Source organism: Typopeltis vanoorti, chromosome 14, assembly GCF_054136105.1.
Source record: "Typopeltis vanoorti isolate ZY-2024b chromosome 14, IOZ_Tvanoo_1.0, whole genome shotgun sequence".
Taxonomy (NCBI): domain Eukaryota; kingdom Metazoa; phylum Arthropoda; class Arachnida; order Uropygi; family Thelyphonidae; genus Typopeltis; species Typopeltis vanoorti.
In genome coordinates this window covers 6592501-6604261 of record NC_143562.1, presented here as the reverse complement: position 1 = coordinate 6604261, position 11761 = coordinate 6592501, and the positions used below count along the sequence as shown (strand labels likewise).

Sequence of the window (11761 nt, the reverse complement as noted above, 5' to 3'; positions counted from 1 at the left end):
GACATTATAAAGTTTGTTGCACTGTTCTTCTTTGGCACAGGACGACCAATAAAATAGACAAAGCTGTGAACCAGGTCTGATCAGTCCATATCCACAGGATGCACGAAGGCCTCTGCTTTGCTGTTTACGATTCTCCAGCTAGGAAGAGTGAGTTAAGATGGACGACAGTGCCCTATTTCGAATTAGGCATTCATTTTTGCGGGTTGTCTTTACTTATGTTGTCTAAGGATTTCTCAATAAAGCAAGAAAAGAGTTGATAAACACGAAACACTTCACGTTAAATAGATTGGTAATTATTTTTGGAGAAAAACCTCGGCATTTATTGAGAAATCCTTGTCGGTAATGAATTCTTGAGGCGTGTGGTTTGCTGCAAAGTGGTGATTAGTTGGTCATCCAGGACCTCAGCAGTCTTTTAAGCTGTGTGTGTGTGCGGGACACATAATTATAAAAACGAGACCAAATTAAGCAAGTTGCATTAAGCTGTCTACTGAACAGCAAAAAGTGTACATTTAATCAACACTTTAATTGCATTTTACAAAACAAAAACACTTCCTGAAATAAAATAATAATAATTTGCGTGTACAAAAATTGCAGTCTTCGCTGCTTTTATCTGTCGAGTGTTGTTGCGAAAAAACGAAGTCTTTTAATGAACGAATATTTTTAAAAAACCATTCAGCTTAAATCTGAAGATGTTGAAAGAGTGAAGAAGCATCAGCGTATGGTCTGTGTATCAGTTTATAATTAGCAATGTTTGCTTCAAGAGGAAGTTCCAGAGAATATTTACAGCGCTGAAGACAACCTTGTTATTAGTTATGGTTAGCCACGTCCAAAGAGTTTGTGATTCTGATGAGGACGGAAAAGGTTGAACATACATTCGTATTTTCATTTTTTTGACTTCAGGTGGTCTAGATGAGCTCTTTGGTTGGAAAGACCCAGGTTCGATTCCCGTCTATGACGTGAGGAACCTCTATCCGGTGTGTTTTCAGTGAAATGAGGAGTTAGCCGATCTCATGGACACTCGGATTTTTCGTCCCGCATACAGGCAAATTGGCCTGAAGAACGCACTCAATATACAGACACAGGACACTTGGGAATAAGGATTAACTAACGTATTCCGTCAGCTGTAGTTTCGAATACCTGCACAGTGAAGTGTGGATCTGCCTGGGGGAGAAATTCAGGAAGGTTAACTGCGTAATATATCTCAGTGTGGCTGAGGGCGATACCACACAATTATGGAAACGAAATAAGAATGATTATGCCAATGATTTACAAAATCATTAGCACTGAAATCCAACCTTCAATCCTAATGGCATTAGTATATACGCGACGATTAGGGTTTGCATTTACCCAATAATCTGAAGCTACAATTCCAGTACAATATGTCTGTTAATTACGTGCATTCTTGGGCTCGTGTGGCTGTTTTCCTTGAGAGAAAACCCCTCTCAACTTAATTTGAGAACGGTGAACTTATCTTTCGCTGAAAAGATAAGAATGACTTCATGACCAGTGGCATCGATTCCATCAACGGCTTTGAGTGCGACGTTGGAACACTTCAAAGATCGAAATCACGGATTCGACAAGTTCTGTTCCCCATGCAACAGTTTTTCTTCTAAAGCGACAACTCTCTCGATCTTACATACTGAATGCAAACGTGCCAGACAACTCGTCATCCAGCTCATGCTTGGCTTCCTCCAGCTTCCATCTCTTCTCGAACCCACAAGAAGATTCCACAGCACATCGCTTTGTATCAAACGAAATCAGGCAAATGTGAAACTTGTCTCTGTTCACGGATGTCCACTTTCATCGTGACACACTTACGGAAAACTACCAGAAGTGAGTAGTCGTAGAGGTGACGATTTTGCACATAATTGCTGAAGTGAGCTAAAAATGTACATTTTTATTTCAATTTTTTTGTTTCAATGAAATAGCTATTTGACAAATAAATGACACAAAAATTAGAACTTCTACGCAAGTCCAGGAAAAAATGTTTCGTTATTTTACCAGTAAAAATACGCTGTTTGAATTGGTGCTCTCAGGAGACAGAAGCATTAATAAAAATCATCCTGTTTTGAATTGAATCAACAAAAAAAGGAATGAATTAATAATGAAAGAGATCTCATAGTCATATTATCATTACTGTGGTCATCAGGATTACGTTTTTGCAACTGTCTTTTTTATGTGCACGTGATTGTAATTGCGATCACAGTTTATTTTAATCGACTTTGAAATATATTTGCAAGTCATTTTCGAAGCTGATGTTTGGGGAACTATTATCTCAGTTACAGTTTCGTACTCGTAGCAGAGAGAATTTCAAAACCATATTCCTGATGTCCACAGTAACGACAAAATGACTATCAGATTCTCTCTCTCTCATTATTAATTCATTCATTTTTGTTGCTTTTTATAGCACATCAGAAGGATTTTTACTAATATTACTTCGACTGCTATTAAGCATTTCAAAAAGGCTCCACACGAATTGCTCCAAACATCAGAAACTGTTGGGAATTAGATCAGAAACTAAAAATGTCCATCACTATAATTCATCAAAGTATAGAGAGGATAATTACTCAAGGAGGAAGTGACACCTTAGTGCATACTGAACCATGCAGAGTTGAATAGCACTAGACACAGTCGTGGATCACTGTCTACAGCAAGCGGCGGTTGAAAGAAGCTAATCTAGTGGGACATTTTGCAATACGAAAACCCCTGCTGCGTCTACAAATGAAAAAGAAAAAATGGTGAAAACTGGAAGATTATTCTGCCTGAGTCCAAGTATGATGTTTATGGTTCAAGACACTTATCTGTGGCTTGGCCCAAGAGAAAATTATAACACACTGTCTCACGCCAACTTGGAATAACACGTTAGAGATCTGCTCTGGCAAAGAACGATGATTTTCCCATTCCACAGCAGACAGAGGATATATTTGAAGAACTTATAATCGGAGGTGCACTGAACAAAGAACTTTGCAATGTAAAGGGAGTTTCGAACACCATGCCCTGTCTTCTGGAACTCTGATTAAGATACAAGCATCCGAAACGAAACACATCTGACATCCATATGGAGGACCTTCGAAACAAAAATCAAGCCAAAACAAATCAAGTTTTCTTTGGGTAAACTGAAACGAGCAGTTGGGAGAAGAATTGCCAATGAGCGATCATCCTCGGTTTTAACATACTTCAAGAAAACCTAAACCGAACATTGTGATGCAATGAAAAGAATAGTTACCTGCAATGTTTTACAATAACACTGAATAACACTTTTCTTCATCTTTAAAATTCCTTCATCTCATACTTAGTTCCATCTTCTTAAAAGTCTTATCTTACAAAGTTGCTTTTATGCCTGAGAATATCAATTCGTCGCCGTATTTCACTTACAAAATGAAACTCCAAAGTTCAATCAAGTAAATAGAACGAAGGAATTTTAAGACGTATCGTTAAAAATATAACTTTGAAAACTGACACCAGGGGGGGATGTTGAAAAGTAGCAATCAAACTGATGCTTCCTTTAAGGGATGTTTTTTCTTTGTTTAACGGATGCGACTGTGGACGACTTATTTCAGAATTTCCTATCACATTTCTTGTAATCTTTATCCATTACAAAAATTTTTAATAGAAAAAAAAACAACTTTCTTGATAAGCTATTCTCTAACCTGGGAATGGATTTTGGCATTTATTTTCTCATTCATTTTCTTCTATTATAAAAGAAGTTTGTCTTGGGCAGCATGCAGAAGACGCCTCTCAGAGCCGACAGAAAGTGAATTGCAGCCTCCAGCTCAAAGTGTTTTCTGCTGTCCATCCGCGATACCTTGGGGATGTTTTGTCACAATTTTTCCAAGCTTCTTGCTTCACTAGCAAGGTTTCCAATCAGCATCTTCCTCCGGCGCATAAATATTTTATTTGTTTCTCCCGAGTGATAGAATAACTTCTTCAAGATCCCGAAATGTTTCTTGTAATCACTCGGACTAAATAACCAACTCATTCTTCGTTCGTGCAACCTGCTTACAGAAGACGTGATATTACTCGCTAGCCCTGAAGGTGCGGTGAGGCCGCTTCGTACATATCGCTATAATCAGAGCTTAATTGGCCGCTTCGTTAATAGGCTGTCTAATCAGATTAGCAGCAATTTGCTGATGGATGAGTTAATTACGCTTAATAGACCGTTATTAACATGGTAAGTGTGTTCTTTGGGCTGTAAAGTAAGCCTCTGAAACACGCAACGCACCTCTCTTCATGCCCTTGTGCTAATCTATCGGGTTTTCCCCTCTATTTATTTAGCGCTCTGTCGGAAAGTTCTCTGATTCCATCGTTTGATTACTCGCCACTGCAGCTTCGAAACACATTCGTTTGCCTTCAAGCTGTTTGCCGTCTCTGATCAGATAATGTCCTTAGTTTATTTCGTTTTGAGTGGTTGACCATAAAAAAACTGATTCGTAGCTAAATTGCGTTTAGAAGCGTTGGATACGAAAGAAGATGGTCGGAATGTCAGGCGAAAAATCCTCATTAAAATCCGAAAATAGCACTGCGAGATGACGACAGCCAGAGCGTAATTATTGTGGTTTATCTTAACTCTTTAGAGTCATCTTCATTTTTTATCCTTTTCGTTTTCAATTATAGTTGAATATAAAGACGCACTGAAAAGCAGAATATCTATGAAATTCCAAGAATGGAAAGAGAAACGCTGCATCCCCCCCCTCCTCAGACTCCACATTTCCATCTTCTCCTTTTAAAAGAACCTTCCTGAGTCATTTGCTTCCTATTTCTATATGCACAGCCATTTACTTGATGTTTAGAGGCCCGCATCCATTTGCTTCCCAGGCCTTCTCTTTAAGAATGGATCTCACAAACACACACACACACACACACACACACGCACACACACGAAAACTCACGTACTTAATGTATTCTCTCCGAGGAGTTCGTCTTCGTCCCAAACTTCTACTCTTCCATCTCTAAACCAAAATCCACTTACGAACTTTTTTTTACAAGTTTTTCACAGTTCGACATTTGTTTTGTAGAAAGTTCTGTAAACTTAAAACTATTAGCCACCCCCTTACAAATAATCAAGACTGGGGTAAATGCAACTGAACAGCTCTACTCTAGGTTTTCTTGAAAATCGACTCATAAGTTAATTTAGTTTTAATTTCAATATGACAAACATCGGAAACCTTTTCGATTCGAAATACGTTTGCAGTAATCTCAGTTATCTTTATTCATCCCTGTTCTTCCGAGTGGCGTTTTTAGTAAAGAATGACAATTTTAAAATATAAACTTCGATTTTAAAAACGCTGTTGACGACGTGTCTTTCCATACGTAATCCAATGGGAGATTCTTCTCATACGAACCTAAACAGGTTGATTGCTTATTGCGACCTTTCTTCCTCGAGTTCCGATTCCTCAGTTTGCTGTTTTCAAAAATACCCTTCGATAGCCAATCACGATCGAAGTTCATGCATGGTGCGCTACGTAACGTAGCTCTGGAAGTTTGTTCTTCACACACCAACAGCGCAGTTGACGTCGCATCTTATAAGAGAGCACCGCTGTTTATAAGTAAAGCAAAGCAGAGATGAAAGGAAGATAAAAATATCCAGTTGTTTGTATTGCGTGCGACTACAGTCCAAATGGAAAATTCCTCAAGACAGAAATCCTGTTTTCGTTTCCTCGAAGCAGTTTATTCTTGGATAAACAGTGTTGTTTTCTTTTGACGAGATGGGATTTTAAGGGCAGTTTGGAAACAAGCAGGTTCTTTTCTGTGTTCATTCGTAACAAAAATCAATTTCGGGTGAAGATGGTTATAAACGACAAACGCCATCGTGATTGTTTTATTAAAAACTTTATTTCACAACGCAAACAGAACAGAGAATGTTGTTCTTTCATTTAGCACCCATCTTTCTTTCCGAGCAGATTTTCGCGATTTCTTAAAAAATAAGTTAAACAGATTAATTATAATGAAGAGCCAAAGGCTTCAATTCGGCGATGTGAACTTATTTAAGTTAAGGGATATTATATCCCATATTGTTTCTTAGCCGAATAAGAAACTCAAGGAGTTTCATGCCGAATATAGAAACTATAAAGTTCGGCGAGTCCAAGCGTAAGCAAAGACCTGGATAGTGCAGCACCTGACCCACTTGGTAGTGCAACATTGAGGCAACTCATGTCAAAGGTGGAGCAAGATCCGATCACTATTCTTGATATTTACCCATAATGTGAACTTAACTCCTAGGAGCAGTATTACTGTTCAATATTATGAGAGAAGGTCACTACCCAGACCGGTTTCGACCTTTTTTGAGGTCTCATCAGTGAGTAGGTAGACCATATATCCAGGTATTTGCTTACGCTTGGACTCGCCGAACTTTCTATAGTTTCTAGTATATTCGGCATGATACTCCTTGAGTTTCTTATTCGGCCAAGAAACGATATGGGATGTAATGTCCCTTAACTTAAATAAGTTCATGTCGCCGAATTGAAGTCTTTGGCCCTTCATTATAATTAATACTTTAATAGGACACCTCTTGGCAATTCTCATAGAAGGGATGTAAGTTCTGTTCGCTACAAACTTGGTATTAACTAGGTCTACCTACTCACTGATGAGACCTCAAAAAAAGGTCGAAACTGGTTTCGGTAGTGACCTTCTCTCATAATGTTGAACAATAATACAGATCCTAGGAGTTAAGTTCACATTATGGGTAAATATCAAGAATAGTGATCGGATCTTGCTCCACCTTTTACATGAGTTGCCTCAGCTTGCACTATCTTCAAGGATCAGTTGCTGCACTATCCAGGTATTTGCTTACGCTTGGAATCGCGGAACTTTATATGGTTTCTTATTCGGCTAAGAAACAATATGGGATATAATATCCCTTAACTTAAATAAGTGAAACAGATAATTATAACAGCGAATTCTCTTCGAGTTTCACACTAATTAATAAACGCAAATGACCAAATTGAGGTCGCGGTGTTTTAGGGCGCAAATAAGTGGCAATGCAGCTTTGGTGATAGTCGTGGTGACCCTAAAGAAAGCAAAATTATCTCTTAGAACTTTGTCCCACACGTAATCCTAGTTGCCAAGCTAAAGAAAATGAAATTCTTCTGCCACTTGGTTTGGGTGTAGTTAGCGCTCTAACTATCCCTATTCTCTCCTGAAAAGGAAATTGGCAACTCGACTTCAGGGACTGAGTAGTTCACGAGAGTTTACAGACTCTCGCATTTCTTACAACATCTTTCTCTGCTCGCGAATAAGAATTGCACAATAATTTATTTATTGCAGAAAATGTTTTATAACACACACAGTGTATAAATGAAACGAAGGTTCAAAAAATTGTACCAGGACCTTTAAACAAAGTGGGGAATTGAGAATTGGTCAGTTCAGTCACAAAACTTCAGAAATACCAACATTGTATCTGGCAATCGAGATTCTTACTCTCATTGCTTCATACGTATGAATCCTGCCGATTATCCCATGAATGCAGACTTGATGTGTGTGTCAGAACGCACGCTCTCCGAATATTCTTCCTGATAAAAAGGAAATCGTTGTCATCGTAGAAGACTACATCACTCTTGGATGGCGTGTTGTTATCATCGCAGTGAATTCACAGATGGAAGATCAGGACGGCGCATAACCTGCATGACTTTTCACAACCATGACATTAATTTCTGGAAGCGATGATGGTCATGAATCACTTCGTCGTGAATCTGTCATCATTTTTTTCGTATTCTCCTGTTTTTGTACCCTCGGAAGAAGAGGCTATTTCCAAAAAGGGTGTCGCAATGTTTTAGGAACAGAAACCCAATAGACTTTGTCTCTCTACATCTCTTCCAGCTAAAAGTCATAGCCTTCCAGTTGTTAATACCAATGCTTTAATTCTTTACATTTTCCTTTAGGTTGTCCTTGAACAGCTTCTTTTGTCTTCATCTTAGGTGTTATGATTTCTTATCTAATATGTCTTCATCTTAGGTGTTATTGATTCAATGTTTCCAGTGAATCAATCTTATTCAAGGCAAATGTAGCAGTATATTTTTGGTTTTTCGGGTCCCTTCGATATGCGATCTCCATTTCACACACGTTCAATGAAGGCGGGATGAAAATAGTGCCATAAACCAAGGCCTCTGGTAGCAGTAGGAATACTCTGATTATCAAACGTAGAAGAGCTACTTGTGCACATTTCGAAAGAGATTTAATTTCTTCGCGATAACTCGAGTTCAGACAGGTACAAGTATTACGCCATTTGGTTCAACAATAGGTACTTGGACTCAACTACAAGAAACAGGCCGAGGGAACATTTGCGTGTTTTTGATATTTATCCAAACCCCTGCTAATGCTCTCATGTCATCCTTAAATATTCGTTTTACAGAATGAGATAAAACATTGTAGTGAGTGTAATAGATGAGCTTTACAAGCGCTGTGTTCCTTACCTTCCATCCTCTAAGTATGGTTATTTTGACTCCTTGAAAAGCTTTACTTTTCTCTTCAGTGGTGCAATGAGGAGTGTAAGGACCATCGGTTCTATAGCGCAGACTTCCTTCGCTGCTCTTTTCCCTCTCCTCTGTCCGTTAATACCATGTTTTCATAGGACATTCTCTTAAAATGGAAAAAGGTTTGGCAGCGAATCAGCCTTAGAATGTTTTGGAGAGCTTCACCATTAACAGGACGAACAGCTTCGGTAACATCGACGAAGGCCACCGCGAGCGAAAAGAGAACAACAATTTTCTTCGTGATATATTTTTCAAGTTCCTTGCATGTCAGCTGATCATTGAGAATGATGGCACTAAGTGACAAGGTGAGAGATATTTTCTTTATGAATTTTTCATTAAAAAACAGTCATCTGGCGAAAATACGAAGAAATATATTCCAAACAATAGACGGAGAAAGAGAGTTCGCCTTCACCCGAAAGAACAATCTTATTGAAGACTGTTCTTAAAGTGAATACGACGATGCATCCCTAACCACTCTCAACTCGACATTTGGAAGAATGACAGCGGTTCCCTATCAGAGTGTGTTCAGTCATGCACATCGTACTGGTTTCGTAGCATTAAAGCCACAAAGAAAAATACTTTCTGTCAGATGGCGCATAAGATGGCATAAAACTCTTGTTTACAATTCCTCATCGTGAGGAAAGATGGGACGGAAATAGGCGCTGATTACTGAAACTTCTCCATTTTCAATTAGCTTAAGGAGTGTGGTCATGTGATACTTGCTGATATTCCTTCTCCCGACTGAGATAGGTGGTTGGAAAGTTAATTTATGGTCGCAAATCGAACTCTCCAAATTCGAGCTTTTTCTTGTGGTTTCTCCTTTTGAAAGAAGATGAATCCTCCACCACGTTTTCTCTCTCTTAATGCTCGCGTTTAGTTGGTACTGAAAGTATTCGCTTCTCGGGCAACAAAAGCAGAGCAGTCTCTCAATGTTTACGATGGTCCGTTCATTCCGACTTCCAAAGTGAATACATAATTTCTGACCACTGAGAAAGTGATTTCACTGAACACAGTTGCTTAGATCCCAGTTCGTACTACATTTAGGACACAATTCACATCGCTGCAGGACTCGTTTAAACTGCTGCGAAGGTAGATATTATTTGAAGAAGGCACGACGTCTTATAACGTTGGAAATGTGCTCCCACTGCAACGAACACACGGCACTTGAGAGGTTGAAAATCTGATTCTAGTGGCACGGAAATAAGGCAACTGAATATTCTTTTTCTTCTGCAATCCCAGTCGCTGAAACGTAAAGCAGTTCTTCCCTTCCAGTTAGCCAATGTAGTTCCCTGAGTGTGGAACTACCCCGCAGCCTGATCTTGCAGCTTGACATGAATCTGTTAAGAGCACACGGCATCGCTTTTGGGATCATTAGAGGACCCTTACCAACCCCAAAAACTAGTTATCCGTAGAAAAGGAGATTAGTATCGTAGACGATAAATGGAGCCATCATTCGAAAGAATTATTAAACAAAATGGTGGTAAAGAGAAAGCTGAATGACTCTCGCTGGGTAATTCTGCTTCGACGATCTGCCAACAAGTGGCAGCAAACGAAACAGTTTTGTTCGAGAGGAAAAATACACAGCAATGAAGGCATTTCTTGCGCACTACTCCTATCGTAAATTTGAAGAATACTTTTCTTGCCCAGTGATTGATAATTTTAGGATAAGATGGTTAGTCTTATATATGCTTTGTGTTTAAATTGTGTATTTGTGTTCTTTTAGCTGGTTTGCCTGTTTATGAGATGAAACGAGGAGAGTTTCTAGGAGGAAAAACTCCTCCACCTCTGCATGAGACTGACTAACTCACCTTCACTTGCAAAGACCTGATACAGGTTCTTTTCCGCCCTAGAAGTGATGAATAGAAGAGGAATTCAATTAGACTACAATCATTATCGGTTCAAGTCACACCATTTTTCTAGAAGGAAACTGTATTTCATTTACGTACAGATAATGAACTGTTGGTGTCAGTTAATAAATTATGTAAATTGAAAGAAAATAATTTCCAATCAAAGCAACGGAAAGCTAAAAGAAACTCTATCAGATTCTTAGAGTTTGTAATAAACTGATCAGTGAATGTTAAACACACACACACACACACACACACACACACACACACACACACACACACACACACACACACACACACACACACACACACACACACACACACACACACACACACACACACACACACACACATATTTTAACGAACTTGATAATGATAACGACTCAACGCAAGTTCTTTAAATTAGATTTGTCGCATCACATAATGAAAATAAAAATTCAAACACAGTTACCGATCGAAATCCAACTGTTGCTGGTGGAGGAGCTAAAAAATCAATTTATTCTAGACCGTTAATGGATTTAGTTTTTAATGTGGAACAACTTCAGTAGAACGAATAACACCTTTCATTGGATCTTGCATAAATAAACACAAAGAAAATGGCTTTTTTTGCTGTGATACACGTAAATGGAACCATATTTGCTCCTAAAGAAATTTTTGATATTGCAAAATGTGTTTTTTTATATAAATTATTACATCTAGATATCATAAAAACCCAAACAGTCTCTGCTTTGCCTGAAATTTCAACACTGAATAAAAGATTTGGCATAAATAACTGTGTTGAAAATGTTAACAGTGTTCTACATTGTACGTTTAAAAACGAACTATTGGATTACATCGGTGATTCCTGGAAGGTGGTGATTACTAATATGTCTTCATTTGTACTGATACATTTGCCAAAACGCTTTATGTGCACTCCTCAATACACACACTTAGAGAAGCGGTTTTGTCTATAGTGATGTCCAATTACTTCCCTTTCCTTTATCTTCTGCTCTCTTCCAGATGGTAAAAATGATGATAACATGTGTCACGGCCTTTTCGTTGTGCTGGCTTCCCCTCAACACTCTTGTGGTGGTTGGCGATGAGCATCCCGAGATCTATTCCCTCCCAGGCATCATTTATGTCTGGTTTGCCTGTCACTGGCTAGCCATGAGTCACGCTTGCTACAACCCCATCATCTACTGCTGGATGAATTCCCGATTCCGAAGCGGGTTTTGCTACGTATTAAGGTGGCTCCCATGCGTCCAGTTGGAGCACTTGCCGGACTTCCTCCCACAGTCCACCCCAACGGCTACTAGCACAGTGAACTCCAACACTTCCAAAGTTACTTCCGCCCGAGATAAGCAAACCCGTCCTCCTATGCAAGTACTTTGTCATTTCTTATGTGAATGCAAGGAATGCTCGGTTGACCTCCGCATGCCCTTTTTTGTTTTTGCACTTGTCTCGCAT

The 11761-nt window shown here is 39.0% G+C and overlaps 2 protein-coding genes across 2 annotated transcripts in view; one reads left to right on the top strand and one right to left on the bottom strand.

Annotated features, from left to right (window-relative positions):
* The window catches only part of LOC150099142 (uncharacterized), a 148052-nt gene that overhangs the window by 93489 nt on the left and 42802 nt on the right, over nucleotides 1–11761 (bottom strand). The window lies entirely within an intron of this gene.
* LOC150099143 (RYamide receptor-like) overlaps nucleotides 1–11761 on the top strand; it is a 39540-nt gene that overhangs the window by 25110 nt on the left and 2669 nt on the right. The window lies entirely within an intron of this gene.